Source organism: Capra hircus, chromosome 2, assembly GCF_001704415.2.
Source record: "Capra hircus breed San Clemente chromosome 2, ASM170441v1, whole genome shotgun sequence".
NCBI lineage: Eukaryota > Metazoa > Chordata > Mammalia > Artiodactyla > Bovidae > Capra > Capra hircus.
Window position 1 is genome coordinate 49,493,811 of NC_030809.1, and position 19,303 is coordinate 49,513,113.

The window sequence follows — 19,303 nt, forward strand, 5'->3', positions numbered from 1 at the left end:
TGAGAGTTGGACTATAAAGAAAGCTAAGCACAGAAGAATTGATGCTTTTGAACTATGGTGTTGGAGAAGACTCTGGAGGGTCCCTTGGACTGCAAGATGATCCAACCAGTCCAATCCTAAAGGAGATCAGTCCTGGATATTCATTGGAAGGACTGATGTTGAAGCTGAAACTCCAATCTTTTGGCCACCTGATGTGAATAGCTGACTCATTTGAGAAGACCCTGATGCTGGGAAAGATTGAGGGCAGGAGGAGAAGGGGACGACAGAGGATGAGATGGCTGGATGGCATCACCGACTCAATAGACATGAGTCTGGGTAAACTCCGGGAGCTGATGATGGACAGGGAGGCCTGGCGTGCTGCGGTTCATGGGGTTGCAAAGAGTCGGACACGATAAGCAACTGAACTGAACTGAACTGATAGCTCCCAAGTCTTAATCTTTACCATTCACTAGAAATCTGAGGCTTATGCTCCAGAGAAAGTGAACCATGAAGGTTTCAGGCTCAGGCACAGTAGTCACGATAAAGGGCAAGTAAGAGGTACAGCACTGAAAACAGAGATGATATATGAAAATCTTCGTTTTTGATCACTGAGTTCCTTCAACCCAAGAACATCCACCTTCAAACTGCATTCCACTGGCAGGACACTAAACATTCTCTGGAGAAACTAAACTGCCCAAAAGAAAGTATTTACAAATAATGATATTTTCAGGGAGGTGGAAGGGGTGGTGGGTCTCAGTGAAAAATCTAGCTAACTTATCTGATCAGCCTACAATGAATTAGTCCATTCAGACACACAAAGTAAAAATTCTTTTCCCAAGCAGCTTTCTCAAGAAGCCACTTCAGGGTATGCCTCACCAAAACAAAGGAATAAGCCAAAAAATACAAGGATGTCCAATGGAAAGAGGCAATGCGCATTGCCAAAGTAACAGCTGTGCCTCAGGCCAAGTGAAGATAGTAAATCCTGGGGCAGGAAGTAGAGGCTGCAAGAATTAAAAAAAAAGGAACTGGTAAATTATCTGACTGCTTGATCATGTGGAACACTGTGCTGGGAGATATTTTACAGAACTGTTATAGGATGTTGGAAGAATTGGCACTCAAAGAAAATTAAACAAGAAAAAATGAGGCAATTATTCATTCCAGGTAAAAAAATGACAATGAAAATAAGAAATGCAGTCATACATAGATTACTCAACTGTGGGAAGCATTTATATTAGACATAATAAGATGCTAGAAAAAGGTTAACCAGACATTTAGATGTAATAAACTATACAGTGAAATAAAATTTTTTACTTTGCTACATAGACTAAATTATTCAGTGCAGCTTTGTAATATACTCATTTCATATCAGGGCATGCTTAGAAATTATAGCTGTTCATGATGAGATTTTGAACTTTTAAAGAGGAGATGTAAGTGAGTGAAGATCCTAATATACCCTATTAGGAAGTAAACTGACTAATCAAGAAGCTTATTCTTTTCAAGTACAGGAGTAAACACTAGAACAAGGAGCTAAAAACACTGAAGTGATTCTTCTAGTAAGTGTCCCAAGGCAGTAGGAGAAAAGAGAAAAGAATATTGGAGGGTTTTAAGTATGCTTTACATAAGTATTGGACAATCATATTCATGTAATACTTTCATCAAAATTTTTCATTTACATAGTTAAATACAGAGAAAAATAAATATAAGTTACAGGCAACTCCAGAGAATGTGGAAATTATTCTGATATTCTCATAATAAAGGGATTCCCCTATTGTAGCAACAGAAAATTTTCCTAATCAGGAGAGATCTGGTTAAAACATCTTACAATAAATTATATGGGTATACATTGTCAGGTACAGTAATCAAAATCTAAGTTATGGGGCATTAAACAAGAGAACCTGTGATAAACATGCTAAGGATAAAACCAATACAGATTTATCTTCTGATCTTATCTTTTTGGGGAAGACAGAACCTTTACTGGGGCAACCACACTTAGTCATCATATGTTCACAGTAGATAAAATTTATGCATACTTTGTGTATTTCTAATTTCATTTTCTAAAGAAGATGAAGAAAAACTTCTTCATAGTTCTCTTCATGATTTTATTTTCTGTTCTGAAATACCAATCTAACTGCTAGAAAAGAAAACTGATTTCATAATTAGAGGAAATTACTGAGGCGGGTGGTTTAGAGTGGGAAAAAGAGCCAAAAATCTTAGTGGTAAGGAAGAAATAAATCATTTTTTGGATGTTTGGCGGGGAAAAGACTGAGAAATTCAGTGGTAGCAAGGGTCATGGGAGACAGAATTTTTCAGATGGGGAAATCTGGGTTGTTCAAAGGCGAAGGGAAAAGATGCAATTAACTTTAAAAGAAAAAAGATTAGATATTAGATGATAGGATGAAGGGAAACTAAAGGTGGAAATGGGTAAACTGAAAAGCATAAGTGGAGGAGTTTACTTTCAACCAGGAAGTTCTTCCTTGTGTAATTCAAAGAAAGATGATACCTAGAAACACGTTTCTGAGGTAAACAGAAGAGAATATGGGGAATATTTCCTGGATGGCTTTAGTTTTTTTTAAGCGAAGTAAAGGACCAGTCATCTCCTAAGGGGGGAATTAGAAATGGGAATTTCCAAGAGTGGAAGGAATTGAGAATAGTCATTCTCCTAGAGCAAACCACCAGAGAAGGCAATGGCACCCCACTCCAGTACTCTTACCTGGAAAACCCCATGGACGGAGGAGCCTGGTGGGCTACAGTCCATGGGGTCACTAAGAGTCGGACACGACTGAGCGACTTTACTTTCACTTTTCACTTTCACGAGTTGGAGAAGGAAATGGCAACCCGCTCCAGTGTTCTTACCTGGAGAATCCCAGGGAAGGGGGAGCCTGGTGGGCTGCCGTCTATGGGGTCGCTCAGAGTCGGACACGACTGAAGCGACTTAGCAGCAGCAGCAGCAGCAGCAGAGCAACTACCAGGAGTCCCCAAAGACCATTCATTCCCTGAACCAGAGAAAGGTTAATCTTATCAAGAATTGCCCAGGAAAGCAGTGAAACAAAAAGACTCCCCAGCCCTGTCCTCAGGAGCATTTGACAGATTCAAGATGAAACTGGGGGACCAATTTTTAACAGGCTCCCCAGGAGATCTCTATGAGAAGCTAAATCTGGAAGCCACTAGTTTGGGATCCCCAAGGTACAAATAAAAGAATTCAAACACCCGTGGTGGATTCATGTCAATGTATGGCAAAACCAATACAGTATTGTAAAGTAAAAAAAGTAAAAATTAAAATTAAAAAAAAAAAAAAGAATTCAAACAGCACTCATGAAGCCAAAATGTGAAAAATTTGTAATGAGGAATATAAGTGAGGTTTTGCTATTTTCTCACAACAATGAAAAAAAGTAGAATTATGAGGGCTAATAATCCACACAGTAACTGGGAATTACAGTGGCATTCAGTTGCTAACCAAATCTCACTTTTGCTTCCATAATTTAAAAAAGAAAAAAAAAAGGCTAAAAATCAAAACAAAAACCTCATTTCTCATTCTTTTTTATTCAATTCATTTTAAACCAAAAGCAGGCTCCTTCATAAAGAAAATCACTATCTTAGTCCAAGTGGGCACTTGTGTCCCAGATCAGTCCTTAGTTTCAATGAAAGGAAAACATACAATTTGGTTCCACTTTTGGGTACTTTGCTAGTGAACTTCTAAGGTTGAATTCTTAAGTGTTTTAAAATAAACTCTCTAAATGTATTGATATATTAAAGTCTAGATTAATCTCAGTCTGTTGAATTCTTGTAGAGCTTTGAGCAAGTGCTTACTTAATGCAGAGATGCAATCATATTTTTAAGATAAAAGCTTCTGTCCTCAAATCTCTGTGTCAGAAATCAAGAGAGAAAAAGGACAAATAAAATCAACTATTTTCTTAGAACTGTACACTTCTATGTACACTTCTATGTAAAGCTTAAATGATGCTTTTTCTGATCTTGAATGCCATTTCTAAATCCCTTGATTAAAACTACATAATTCAGTCAAAATGAAATCATACTATTTAAAAATAACTTTCCGAGAAAAAAAAAAGAAAGAAACCCAAAATAGTATTAAGGCACAATGGGAAAGACAGTGTGCTCGCATGTAACACAGCACAGTAGAAATGGTCTTTTGTAATTGAAACAATAGTACTATTTCCTCACCCAAGTTCAGCCTTCTTCTAAGCCTGGACAGTGAAGAAATACATATGTAATTAATTTAAGCAAATTACAAAGGCAGCTCATGCATGGCTTTATAAAATAATCTCTGACACAGAACTGCATTCTCAGAAGCAACCAGATGTCATGAAGCCTTAATGAAAAATGCCAGATAAGTGGCTTTAGTTCAACACACAGAAACTGGCCTGATTAAATCAATGAACTTCTATCAGATATTTATATCATCTGGAACATAAAATCTAGCCTCCTGAAAGCTGAAAAACATTTCTTTCATCAAGAAATTTCACTAAAGGTTATGACATTTTAGTCAACTTAATCATTTTAGTATCAGTTGTTTCATTTCACTCACTTCCTAAGTGATACACTCAAGTTCCTTTGATCTGTTTCCACTAAGTGGAGAAAAAACCTGCAAGTCACATGTAAAATTATATCAAACTCCATGCTTGACATTTGAAACTATATCACCTCAGAATTATTTAGCTCTTTTCTTAGGCCTGAATTGCACTGTGGTAGATATACATCTTTCATAGAAAGAAGCTGTATTTCTTAACAAATTCTCAAAGAAAAAATTTAGAGAAAGGTAAGTAAGATGCTTTTGTTTATACAGTTAAGAAACATATTTTAGGACAGTGCTGGTCAAACCTGGGCACACATTTAAATCATCGGGGAGCCTTTATTTAAACTAACAATACCTCCTTTTACCCAGATCAAATCAAACTTTTGAATGTGATGTCTAAGCATTGGTGTTCTTTACATTTTTTAAGCAACCCTGATAATATACATTCCTTTTCAGATTCTTGAAATGACTCTAATGACCTTCTCAAATAGATCATTATGAAGCATTGAGTAGAGTTCCCTGTGCTATACAGCAGGCTCTTATTAGTTATCTATTTTATATATAGTAGTGTGTATAGGTCAAATGCTCAGAGAAGAGTATGAGGTCTCAAATCAGTCATTCCTCTATATGGAAAATTCATAATTATTTTGAATCTTTAGTCAGTTCAGTTCAGTTCAGTCACTCAGTCGTGTCCAACTCTTTGTGACCCCATGAATCACAACACGCCAGGCCTCCCTGTCCATCACAATCTTCCGGAGTTCACTCAGACTCATGTCCATCGAGTCAGTGATGCCATCCAGCCATCTCATCCTCTGTCGTCCCCTTCTCCTCCTGTCCCCAATCCCTCCCAGCATCAGGGTCTTTTCCAGTGAGTCAACTCTTCGCATGAGGTGGCCAAAGTACTGGAGTTTCAGCTTTAGCATCATTCCCTCCAAAATCCCAGGGCTGATCTCCTTCAGAATGGACTGGTTGGAACTCCTTGCAGTCCAAGGGACTCTCAAGAGTCTTCTCCAACACCACAGTTCAAAAGCATCAATTCTTCAGCGCTCAGCCTTCTTCACAGTCCAACTCTCACATCCATACATGACCACAGGAAAAACCATAGCCTTGACTACACAGACCTTTGTTGGCAAAGTAATATCTCTGCTTTTGAATATGCTATCTAGGTTGGTCATAACTTTTCTTCCAAGGAGTAAGTGTCTTTTAATTTCATGGCTGCAGTCACCATCTGCAGTGATTTTGGAGCCCCCCAAAATAAAGTCTGACGCTGTTTCCACTGTTTCCCCATCTATTTCCCATGAAGTGATGGGACCAGATGCCATGATCTTCATTTTCTGAATGTTGAGCTTTAAGCCAACTTTTTCACTCTTCTCTTTCACTTTCATTAAGAGGCTTTTTAGTTCCTCTTCACTTTCTGCCATAAGGGTGGTGTCATCTGCATACCTGAGGTTATTGATATTTCTCCCAGCAGTCTTGATTCCAGCTTGTGCTTCCTCCAGCACAGCGTTTCTCATGATGTACTCTGCATATAAGTTAAATAAGCAGGGTGACAATATACAGCCTTGACGTACTCCATTTCCTATTTGGAACCAGTCTGTTGTTCCATGTCCAGTTCTAATTGTTGCTTCCTGACCTGCATATAGGTTTCTCAAGAGGCAGGTCAGGTGGTCTGGTATTCCCATCTCTTTCAGAATTTTCCACAGTTGATTGTGATCCACACAGTCAAAGGCTTTGGCATAGTCAATAAAGCAGAAATAGATGTTTTTCTGGAACTCTCTTGCTTTTTTTTTTTTTTTTAAGGCAGTTAAAGGCTTGTCTTTTATTGAATGAGTGATCTATGCAATTGCTGAGGCCACTATGTACAGAGAAGAGGGGGAGAACTTTATTTCTTGGTCTCTTCCTCCTTGGACAGAGTCTTGATGATTTCCTCCTTCTTGGCCTGGAGCTGCTCTTCACGGCGCTTGCGCGCTTCCTTGGTCTTAGACCTGCGGGCCTCAGCCTGGTCCGCCAGAAGTTTCTTGCAAGCCTTGTCTGCCTTCAGCTTGTGGATATGTTCCATGAGAATCCTCTTGTTTTTGAACACGTTACCCTTCACCTTCAGGTACAGGCTGTGATACATGTGGCGGTCAATCTTAGATTCACGGTATCGTCTGAGCAGCCGGCGCAGAATTCTCATCCTCCTCATCCAGGTTACCTTCTCGGGCATTCGAGCATTGGCAGTACCCTTTTCCTTACCTATACCCATATGCCTGCCCTTCTGGCGAGCCAAGGTGTTTTTCCGGCATCGAGCCCGGGAATGGACAGTCACAGGCTTCCGGATGATCAGCCCATCTTTGATCAGCTTCCGGATCTGCTGGCGGGAGTTGGCATTGGCGATTTCATTGGTCTCATTGGGGTCCAACCAGACCTTCTTCTTGCCACAGCGAAGGACACTGGAGGCAAGCCTCTTCTGAAGCCTGAGCATACTCATGGCCACGGCCTCAGTGGCGAAAGGAAAAGCAACTCTCTTGCTTTTTTGATGATCCAGTGGATGTTGGCAATTTGATCTTTGGTTCCTCTGCCTTTTCTAAAACCAGCTCGAACATCTGGAAGTTCACGGTTCACGTATTGCCGAAGCCTGGCTTGGAGAATTTTGAGCATTACTTTACTAGCGTGTGAGATGAGTGCAATTGTGCAGTAGTTTGAGTATTCTTTGGCATTGCCTTTGTTTGGGATTGGAATGAAAATACCTTTTCCAGTCCTGCGGCCTCTGCTGAGTTTTCCAAATTTGCTGGCATATTGAGTGCAGTGCTTTCACAGCATCATCTTTCAGGATTTGAAATAGCTCAACTGGAATTCCATCACCTCCACTAGCTTTGTTCGTAGTGATGCTTTCTAAGGCCCACTTGACTTCACGTTCCAGCATGTCTGGCTCTAGGTGAGTGATCACACCATCATGATTATCTTGGTCGTGAAGATCTTTTTTGTACAGTTCTTCTGTGTATTCTTGCCACCTCTTCTTAATATCTTCTGCTTCTGTTAGGTGGTTTTATTTGGTGGCTCAGACAGTAAAGAATCTGCCTGCAATTCAGGAGACCTGGGTTTGATCCCTGGGTCAAAAAGATCCCCTGCAGAAGGGAATGGCTATCCATTCCAATATTCTTGCCTGAAGAATTCCATGGACAGAGGAGGCTAGCAGGCTATATCCATTAGGTTGCAAAGAGTCTGACATCACTGAGCAGCTAACACATCTGGTTTTATTTTACAGCCTTTCTCTTTGGGATTAATGACATCAAATTCTTTAATCCTTGTATCAAACATCTAATTAACTTCTATTTACTCTTTCATAGTAACTGTGTGTAGCTTATATTTGTTTTCAAAATTCTACTAACACATTTCTAAAATGTCTTTGCCTGAGTAATCTCTAAATTTAGAGGCCATTATGGCAGAGAACATCATAGGGAGCTTGGGACATAGTAAGCTATAGAAGTAGCCAATGAGACAACTGAGACAAAGAGAGAAATGGGTCTTAGAAAATTTTATTCAGAGGAATTCAAACTTATGCCTCTCTTATCCAAATATACTCATCCAAATAGTATCAAGTATCTAATAGTGCTTTTCAATATGAGAGAAAAAAGAAACACTCTGACCTGACTACTGTGGTTGTGAGGAAGGCATCCTGCATCTGGATATGCTGCCTTCACAAAGTCCAAAATAAGAACAGTAATCTCCTCTTAGCGCTAATGAGCATTCCCCCACTACAGCACATTTATAACTTCCATGAACTCAGTGAAAGTCAGTCCAGGGATGCATTCGGTGTTTTATCATATTACCCCTTGCTCACACTACTTTGAAAAGAGCTGAAGAAAGAAATCCCTTGGAAGACAGCTTCCTGTCCATTTACAACCTAGAAGGGACCCTCACAAAAGAAAAAAAACACTTGCTGGCAAGCCAACATGTTTCCTGAGATAAGAGAAGAGAGCATAAACACATTCATTTTAAAGTACTCATTTTTTAACTATAGCTGCTAATATTGAATGACAGTTGGCATAAAACCTAATTGGATGAGGTGCATTAGAGTTAAGTGTATCAAGCCAAAATGCATTTACATCTGCCTTACAGATTTCTGGAAGCATCTCACAGTATGCATCTCAGCAACTATAACCATTTCTAACCCAGCTTCCTCTTCCAGGAAGTTTATTTTAGGATTAGAAATTTAAATACTGTATCAACAGAAAAAGAAGAAAAGTGTAAGTAATTTTTTAAAATTGTTATATAACATAGCCATAGTTCAGGACAATATATAAAATAAAGAATCTGCCTCCTACTCTTTCCCAAGATACACCTTGATCTTCAGTCACTAGCCAGCCCAGCGCCACTGACTTCAGCAGTCGTTATCCATAATGACAATGATGAATCAGAAGAGATAGCCAATTTATCAGTTACTACTCTCATTTTGATGAAACATAACAGCTTTTCCTCAGTCAATCTTTCTAAAGATTTTCAATTAGTCTTGTTAGTTTCCTTTCTACCAGGTATAGAGAAATTAATATAAAGAAATGACACAAAGATCAAATAAGAGGCAGGCAGAAAGAAAAGGAGGGAAAGAAGAGGGCAACTTAGATACTTCTCCAAATATATAACGAGCTCCTAAATAACGAAGAATCAGCTAAGAAATGGTGCCTACTCCACTCACTGGAATTTTTAAAAGCTCTCTTTCCATAGCTTTATGTCAAGGACAAGCCTTTGAAAAACCAGAGACCCTCACACATGCTTTGTTTCTAGGAACAAGTACTTTAAAATATTTCCTTTATTAGTTTCTCACTTTTTATGAATTAACCCTAAGCCTCACCAAAAAAGGAGAAGAAGAAAACAAAGCTCAAACCAGCAGACCTGAACAAATCAGAATGCCTTCCCTATTGGATGTGATTGCTTTTTCCTTTCAACGCTTAGAATGGAGTGCTTACAATTTCCCCACTGACTTTAATATTGACTCAAGGCAACAGTCATCTTGAATCCCTCCAATACCAGGCGGAGTATCTTACTAACAGTAAATGACTGAGGATGGTTCTTGAATTTAAAAATTGAAACCATCTTGCTATACACTCACACACACACAATCATGAGTTTTCAAGAAAGCACAAATCTGTGGAAATGGGAAATAACTGTATCCAGCGCAGTAAAGAGACATTTCAGATTGGCAGTTTCTCAACCATCACAAGCTGAAGAAAAAACCCAGGTTCCCAACACAACATCCTTACATAAGATCAGCACAGAAACTAGCCACACCTCAACAGACAATAGCTGAGGAATTGGTAGCCAAGTACCAAGAGTTCTGAAATATTAGTAGCAATGGCCAGAGAAACTGTGGGAAGGACCACTGAAGCTTAAAATGGAAAAACTGGTCATTGTTTGAATCTTTTAGTCACATCATGTCTTACTCATTTACCACTGAAGAGAATTTCTTCTAAAACAGCCAGGTCCTGATCCATGAAGAATATTTGATCTTCCAACCTAAACAAAACCAGAAATACACATATACAGTGTGTAGAATGACCACAGCCCTGCAGTTTCTATAAATTCCCAAAATACCTTTCAGTTCAGTTCAGTTCAGTCGCTCAGTCGTGTCCAACTCTTTGTGACTCCAGGAATCACAGCAAGCCAGGCCTCCCTGTCCATCACCATCTTCCGGAGTTCACTCAAACTCCCGTCCATCAAGTTGGTGATGCCATCCAGCCATCTCATCCTCTGTCGTCCCCTTCTCCTCCTGTCCCCATCTCTCCCAGCATCAGGGTCTTTTCCAATGAGTCAACTCTTCACATGAGGTGGCCAAAGTACTGGAGTTTCAGCCTCAGCATCAGTCCTTCCAATGAACATCCAGGACTGATCTCCTTTAGAATGGACTGGTTGGATCTCCTTGCAGTCCAAGGGACTCTCAAGAGTCTTCTCCAACAACACAGTTCAAAAGCATCAATTCTTTGACACTCAGCTTTCTTCACAGTCCAACTCTCACATCGATACATGACTACTGGAAAAAACCATAGCCTTGACTAGATGGACCTTTGTTGGCAAAGTAATATCTCTGCTTTTTAATATGCTATCTAGGCTACTCATAACTTTCCTTCCAAGGAATAAGCATCTTTTAATTTCATGGCTGCAATCACCATCTGCAGTGATTTTGGAGCCCCCAAAAATAAAGTCTGACACTGTTTCCACTGTTTCCCCATCTATTTCCCATGAAGTGATGGGACAAGATGCCATGATCTTCGTTTTCCGAATGTTGAGCTTTAAGCCAACTTTTTCACTCTGTACTTTCACTTTCATCAAGAGGCTTCTTAGTTCCTCTTCACTTTCTGCCATAAGGGTGGTGTTATCTGCATATCTGAGGTTATTGATATTTCTCCCGGCAGTCTTGATTCCAGCTTGTGCTTCTTCCAGCCCAGCGTTTCTCATGATGTACTCTGCATATAAGTTAAATAAGCAGGGTGACAATATACAGCCTCTCCATTTTCATTTTCATGTTCAACTGAACTTGCAGTAACAAAAACATTCAAGAAAGAGTTTTACCATAGTCCTTTATATTTCACAATGAATTTAAACCTGGAAAAAAAAGGGCTCTGTCCCATGGTAAAAAGATCGGTTAGTGAGCTGGTTGGTTAGTGGGTTGGCTGATTGGTTGAAGGGGGGCACAAGGTCCATTCTAATGTCCCTGAGATCATATTCAGTAAAGCCATCTCTAGACAGGAAGGCAGAAACTTCATCAATACCACTTGCATAAAGGTACTGGTAATGTCTGCCTGAAAGAGAAAAGTATGGGTGGAATTTGGATGGAGAAATTAGTAACTTAAGGACCAGCCATATAAGTTACTGCTCAAAGCAACAGCTGAGCCCCTTGTGATTCTAATCCAGTTCAATGACTTTATCCTCTTTATAAAAAAAGAAAAGGAAAAGAAACATTCTCAGAGTATTATACATTACAGTACCAATTCCAAACCACTGCTCTGAGGTGGCTGAGGCAACAGTAAAGTATATAATGAAATTATATAATGACTTCCATCAGCCTGATTTAAACACTTTTATGGGAACAAATTTGGCCTTGGAATGCGGAATGCAGCAGGACAAAGACTAATAGAGTTTTGCCAAGAAAATACACTGGTCATAGCAAACACCCTTTTCCAACAACACAAGAGAAGACTCTACACGTGGACATCACCAGATGGTCAACACCAAAATCAGATTGATTATATTCTTCATAGCCAAAGATGGAGAAGCTCTATACAGTCAACAAAAATAAGACCAGGAGCTGACTGTGGCTCAGATCATGAACTCCTTATTACCATTTTCAGACTTAAATTGAAGAAAGCAGGGAAAACCACTAGACCATTCAGGTATGACCTAAATAAAATCCCTTATGCCTATACAGTGGAAGTGAGAAATAGATTTAAGGGCCTAGATCTGATAGATAGAGTGCCTGATGAACTATGGAATGAGGTTCGTGACATTGTACAGGAGACAGGGATCAAGACCATCCCCATGGAAAAGAAATGCAAAAAAGCAAAATGGCTGTCTGGGGAAGCCTTACAAATAGCTGTGAAAAGAAGAGAAGTGAAAAGCAAAGGAGAAAAGGAAAGATATAAGCATCTGAATGCAGAGTTCCAGAGAATAGCAAGGAGAGATAAGAAAGCCTTCTTCAGCGATCAATGCAAAGAAATAGAGGAAAAGAACAGAATGGAAAAGACTAGAGATCTCTTCAAGGAAATTAGAGATACCAAAGGAACATTTCATGCAAAGATGGGCTTGATAAAGGACAGAAATGGTATGGATCTAACAGAAGCAGAAGATATTAAGAAGAGGTGGCAAGAATACACAGAACTGTACAAAAAAGATTTTCATGACCCAGATAATCATGATGGTATGATCACTCATCTAGAGCCAGACATCCTGGAATGTGAAGTCAAATGGGCCTTAGAAAACATCACTACGAACAAAGCTAGTGGAGATGATGGAATTCCAGTTGAGCTATTTCAAATCCTGATGCTGTGAAAGCACTGCACTCAATATGCCAGCAAATTGGGAAAACTCAGCAGTGGCCACAGGACTGGAAAAGGTCAGTTTTCATTCCAATCCCAAAGAAAGGCAATTCCAAAGAATGCTCAAACTACCGCACAATTGCACTCATCTCACATGCTAGTAAAGTAATGCTCAAAATTCTCCAAGCCAGGCTTCAGCAATACATGAACAGTGAACTTCCAGATGTTCAAGCTGGTTTTAGAAAAGGCAGAGGAACCAGAGATCAAATTGCCAACATCCGCTGGGTCATCAAAAAAGCAAGAGAGTTCCAGAAAAACATCTATTTCTGCTTGATTGACTATGCCAAAGCCTTTGACTATGTGGATCACAATCAACTGTGGAAAATTCTGAAAGAGATGGGAATACAAGACCACCTGACCTGCCTCTTGAGTAATCTGTAAGCAGGCCAGGAAGCAACAGTTAGAACTGGACATGGAACAACAGCCTGGTTCCAAATAGGAAAAGGAGTACGTCAAGGGTGGATATTGTCACCCTGCTTATTTAACTTCTATGCAGAGTACATCATGAGAAATGCTGGGCTGGAAGAATCACAAGCTGGAATCAAGATTGCCGGGAGAAATATCAACAACCTCAGATATGCAGATGACACCACCCCTATGGCAGAAAGTGAAGAGGAACTAAAGATCCTCTTGATGAAAGTGAAAGAGGAGAGTGAAAAAGTTGGCTTAAAGCTCAACATTCAGAAAACGAAGATCATGGCATCCGGTCCCATCACTTCATGGGAAATAGATGGGGAAACAGTGGAAACAGTGTCGGACTTTATTTTGGGGGGCTCCAAAATCACTGCAGATGGTGACTGCAGCCATGAAATTAAAAAACACTTACTCCTTGGAAGAAAAGTTATGACCAACCTAGATAGCATATTCAAAAGCAGAGACATTACTTTGCCGACTAAGGTCCATCTAGTCAAGGCTATGGTTTTTCCTGTGGTCATGTATGGATGTGAGAGTTGGACTGTGAAGAGGGCTGAGTGCCGAAGAATTGATGCTTTTGAACTGTGGTGTTGGAGAAGACTCTTGAGAGTCCCTTGGACTGCAAGGAGATCCAACCAGTCTATTCTGAAGGAGACCAACCCTGGGATTTCTTTGGAAGGAATGAAGCTAAAGCTGAAACTCCAGTACTTTGGCCACCTCATGTGAAGAGTTGACTCATTAGAAAAGACTTTGATGCTGGGAGGGATTGGGGGCAGGAGAAGTAGGGGACCACAGAGGATGAGATGGCTGGATGGCTTCACTGACTTGATGGACTTGAGTCTGAGTGAACTCCGGGAGTTGATGATGGACAGGAAGGCCTGGCGTGCTGCAATTCATGGGGTCACAAAGAGTCGGACATGACTGAGCAACTGAACTGAACTAATGGGAGCAAAGCAATCCTGACCTTGGCTGCTGGCAATGAACTCTGAATAGACTCTGTCTTCCCTTCTGAGACACCTCCCACTTTTCCTTTCTCTGTCAAGGTGGCTCTTGTTTTCACTTGAGGTGGAATTTATCCACAAAAAATTTAAGAGAGTAAACATGAAATATGACTTGGCCCAAACTCACTTCTCTTTCCTGCCATCCTCCAGCCAACTTGTCCTTTGGGACTCTGCTGTCCACAGCCCCTGATCACTGAGACCCTTAATAATAGACTGAAACATGGTATTGGGGAAGACTCTTGAGAGTCCCTTGGACGGCAAAGAGATCAAACCAGTCAATCCTACAGGAAGTCAACCCTGAACATTCATTGGAGTGACTTGCTGATGCTGAAGCTGCAGTACTTTGGCCACCTGATGCAAAGAGCCAACTCATTGGAAAAGACCCTGATGCAGGCAAAGATTGAGAACAAAGGGAAAAAGGCGACAGCAGATGAGATGGTTGGATGGCATCACTGACTCAAAGGACATAAGTTTGAGCAAACTCCAGGAGGTAATGGAGGACAGAGGAGCCTGGCATGCTGCAGTCCATAGGGTCACAAAGAGTCAGACATGACTTAAGAGAAAGAACAAGAACAAATAACAAAAGAAGCATGAATATCATAAAGAATAACTTTCTCCATCATGCAGTGAAATATTTTTATAGAAAAAGATTTGACAGAAGACACAGTAAACCAAATAATCCCCTTCAGACAGGAAAAAAGACAAAAAAAAAGTTGCCCATCCTTCTCCTTATGTAAGAACTTCTGTAAGTTATAAATGCAATTACTAAAACTGCAAACATGCCCCCTCAAGATTTGTCCTGGCAGTTACAAAATGGTTGTCTGAAAATTCTGGAGGCAAACGACCTACTGGATTACAAAGTTCCCTTCAATGTCTGTCCTTTGTAGCTCAGCAAACCCAACCACTGATAAAAGCAGCTGTTTGATACAAGTCAATAAACTAGAGCTCTTAGAATGTGTATCACTTTCCCTAAACTTAACAAGAAAATGAAGAGTATCAAAGAATAAGACATAGTAGGAAAATGAGGTATCTTTACATGATAACCTATCAAGAAGAAAAATTAATATCCAGTTATTTCATTTTGCTTTTAACCCCTTAATTTTCACATATTCAAAGTTATCAAATATAAAATAACCCAAACATCTTTCTTTCAAGATACTGCACCAAATTGCTCAACTGCAACACAAGTTGAGTTCAGTCACATCATTTGTATGTATTCTATTTTGTGAGGAACAGATCTGATGGAGTAGTGTTTCTAATGACCAAAATAGTATGGGTTCCTCAAGCAATGTAGTAATTGGAGATTCTCCTTAACTGATATTTTCAAAAACACCTTTCTTAAAATAGGAAGGTGGGATATATGGTAATATGTGCTAAAAGATCACCATCTTCTCTTATAAAAGCATAATCAGGTTAAAAGATGGCACACAGTCCATTTCAAACTACGTCAAATACTTTTTGATTGTTCATACTTATACAGACTAGTAGTAATGGATTTTTCTTTACTCCATAAGTCTTATGACTAGTAGTCATTTGCACAAATTACTGCACACTCTTCCATGCAAATTCTTCCCATGGGAATGACTTCCTCTTCTCTTTCACTCAATGACACGTGTGCCTTACAGGAGGGGAAAAAAATGCAGTAGAACAATTTCAGGCAACAAATTTTATGAAATAAATGGATTAGCATTAAGTGTATTGTTTTCTGTTTTTTTCCATTATTCTACAACGTCACACTGATAGAGAAAGGATAAGAGATGATACAAATCAAAGATATATATCTAACTCTATCCTAGATCAAAATATATAAAAAGCCCAGCTTTCAACTATTCCTATAAAATATCCTTTAATCACTCATATTCCTTCTGCCTAACCTTCAGAAGCTCCTGATATCTGAAAAGAAAAGGGAAAGGAATTTCGCTGAGGATCACAATGAGTTACTGTAAGTCAGAGAAATGGGCTGGGTTACTTCAGCTGGTCTGCTAATAACAGAGCTGCAGTCACTTCCAAGTGAAGAATGGGAGCCTTCCTGGCCACTGAACCAGGAGTGAAAGAGAAGCATCGTCTTCATTCACAGGCAGAGGAGCATTGTGCCTCATCACCTGGAAGGCAGAGCTGTTTCCACTTGGGAGTGTTTATAAGACTACTAAAATAAATAAAACTAAAAGAGGGGAGATGTGTATACCAAATGTCACTGTGACACAAAAGAAGCTAGAAAATGACTGACATAGAAGCCTTTCCTTTAATCATTTATTTACGAACATAATTTAAAAACTAACAATTCAGTTGAAACATAAACATTAGCAATTAAGTGATTTCATTTAGTTAATTGACATATGCCTATGCTAAAAATATTCTCGTTTTAGAAAGTTAAAATGAAAGAAAATGAAATAAAAGTGTAATGAAAAATTACCAAAGGGGAAAATATCATCCAAACATATTAAGACAATGATTATTTACATAGTGATATAGTTTCTTCAGATATTTTTCTAGCTAATTTATTTTTACATCGCTATTCCCAAATATATACATAAGTATGATTCTGTTGTTTCATTTACTATTGTTGCATCTAAGTTACTAACAACTCAATAAATATGTTTATGACAGAACTTAATCTTGAATTAAGCAAAAGTAGAAAAACAAATCAGTAGAGTGACCCATCAGTGATTTAATACACACACACATAAACAAAGTTCAATATGTATCTCCAATATTAACATTTCATTATACTGTTCTCATAAGTATTTTTGAAGTTGTGGGATCTAGTGTAATTTAAGAGAGAAAGGCAGAGACACACAGGCCCCTAACCATGTTTAACAATACTTTCAAAAAATATTATAATCAGTTCATTTCAGAAATTTTCAGAGCTAAAAACTGTGCCAGTAACAATAATGTTAGCATGGATTCTACTCACAACATCTCAAATATTTATCTAAAATATATTCCAAGCATTAGTTAGTATCTATCTTCCTTCTTTAAAAATCTAATGGGGTCAAGAGAGAAATTTTGTATAAGTAACTGCCTGGAAACTCCTAATAGCTCTTTGCAGTTAGGACTCACTAGCAAATAAATACCATTTGCTTGCTTAATGCCGCTGAGGACAGAGCCAAGGAGATTTAACCTTGACAGCTAAGCCATTTATGTTGAGTAACAATGTAAATTAGAAGAAACTGCTTGTCCAAAATAAAAAGCTAATATATTATCCTGCATGTTTATCCACAACACAATGTTTTCATCAATGCTAAAGGAAACACTGACATTTATATGAAAGAAGGTTCGGAAACTGTATATCTTTGTTTGAAATATATACACATAATAACTAGATGCAAATATAAAGCAATGTGAAAGTCATTCAGCTGTGTCCGACTCTTTGTGACCCCACAGACTGTACTGTCTATGAATACTGGAGTGGATAGCCATTCCCTTCTCCAGGGGATCTTCCCACCCCAGGGATTGAACCCAGGTCTCCCACATTGCAGGCAGATTTTTTACCAGTTAAGGGACACCATATAAAGCAATATATCAATTCAAAAAGTATTTCACACTGTCAAACTTCAATAAAAATGACCTTGGTTTCAAATTTAACCTTAACAGTTTGTGCATTTTTTTTCCAAAATAATAAATAAATAAATCTTTCTTCTTTCTTTTCCTAAAAGAGAAAGGAAAAAGTACATCCTATTTGTTTATCAATTTTTACATGAACTTGCCATAACTTCACTAATGCTAATAATAAATATCTGTTTGGATTATTCCCAACAAGCTGCATAACCTTCAAATTTTCCATAATGCAAACAGATGTTGATGGACTTCCCAGGTGGCACTAGGGGTAAAAAAAAAACCCACCTGACAATACAGTAGACAAAAGTGACGCAGGTTTGATCCCTGTGTCAGGAAGATCCCCTGGAGTAGGCAATGGCAACTTGCTCCAGTATTCTTGCCTGGAGAATCCCATGGACAGAGAAGCCTGGCAAGCTGCTGGTCGTAGAGTCACAAAGAGTCAGACACGACTGAAGCAACTTAGCACTAGCACTAGAGCAAACAGATGTTGATACTCAAATTATGTTACTTTAGGAACAGAACCACACCATCTAACCCCTGGAAATAATATTAAAATCTCACCTACATATTTGATTGAGATGTTGAACCCATGAAGACAGATGGCTACTGAGAATCCCTCTTCCCAAATAGTCCTTCCAAATGAGCCAGAGAAGTTGCTAAAACTGTATAACTATTTCTCCAGAATTTTTGTAAAGATGCTCTCTAAGCTATTATTACCTAGCTGTTTGCCTTGAAAATACTCATCTTATTTTATTGCAATGCTTATCTTGGCTTTCTACCTTTCTTCTTTGTATTACTAGCATTAGCAAAAGGCAGAAGGTAACCCTCTGAATGAAAATGTAAGAACATACCTGCCTAATTAATACTTGAAATATCAAAGGCAAGAGACACAGAAGAGGGTGAATACACTAAGGAGGTGCTTCCTGTCTCTGGCAGCACCAAGATGAGTTTCAGGTGGTGAATAGAGACAGAATTAAATGACATTGACTTACTAGTGAGAAAGTCATCCCCTTTTTGGTTTGGTTCTGACTGCATCACAGAGAATATCTAAGTTTGGAGCTAGTTTTTAACACCACTCTAACAGTAACCTGTGGTAGATTAAAGATGACCACAGGTTCTTTGCCATTCTTTTCCCTGAATCTGTATTGGCCTCGAAAGTGAAAGTGTTAGTCTGTCAGTCATGTCCAACTCTTTTCAAGTCCATGCACTATAGCCCACCAGACTCCTTTGTCCATGGAGGCAAGAATACCAGAGTGGGTAGCCATTCCCTTCTCCAGGGAATTTTCCAGACCCAGGGATCGAACCTGGGTATCCCACACTGCAGGTAGATTCTTTACCCTCTGAGTCACCAGGAAAGTACTGGCCTGAATAACTTCTTAACCAATAGAAAGTAACTAAAATATCATGAGATTTCAGAGGCTAGGTCATAAGAAGCCCCATAGCGTCCACCACACCTCTTTGAACAGTTACTGTTAGATCCCAGCTGCCATACGTGAGAAGGACAAGCCACATGCAGAAGCAATGTCTAGGCACTACAGTACAATCCTAAGGGAAGTCTCAGCAAACTGCCAGCATCTATTGTCCAACATGACATCCATCATGACAGCCACCATCACATCCAGCCTAGTTGGGCCTTCAGATTACTCCTGCTCCAGCTGCTAACTGAAAACCGCAGGAGAGATCCCAACTGAGAACCACCAGATGACCCAAGTCAACCCACAAAACCATGAGCGATAGCTGTAAAATGTCAC

At 39.3% G+C, this 19,303-nt stretch overlaps 1 protein-coding gene and 1 pseudogene across 2 annotated transcripts in view; both read right to left on the reverse strand.

The window, feature by feature from the left end:
- PLCL1 (phospholipase C like 1) overlaps positions 1-19,303 on the reverse strand; it is a 376,318-nt gene that overhangs the window by 229,800 nt on the left and 127,215 nt on the right. The gene's annotated exons all lie outside the window — the stretch shown is intronic.
- On the reverse strand, positions 6,311-7,004 carry LOC102183112 (annotated as a pseudogene). Its single transcript, XR_001296636.2, has one exon. The product of XR_001296636.2 is annotated as a 60S ribosomal protein L19 pseudogene (transcript).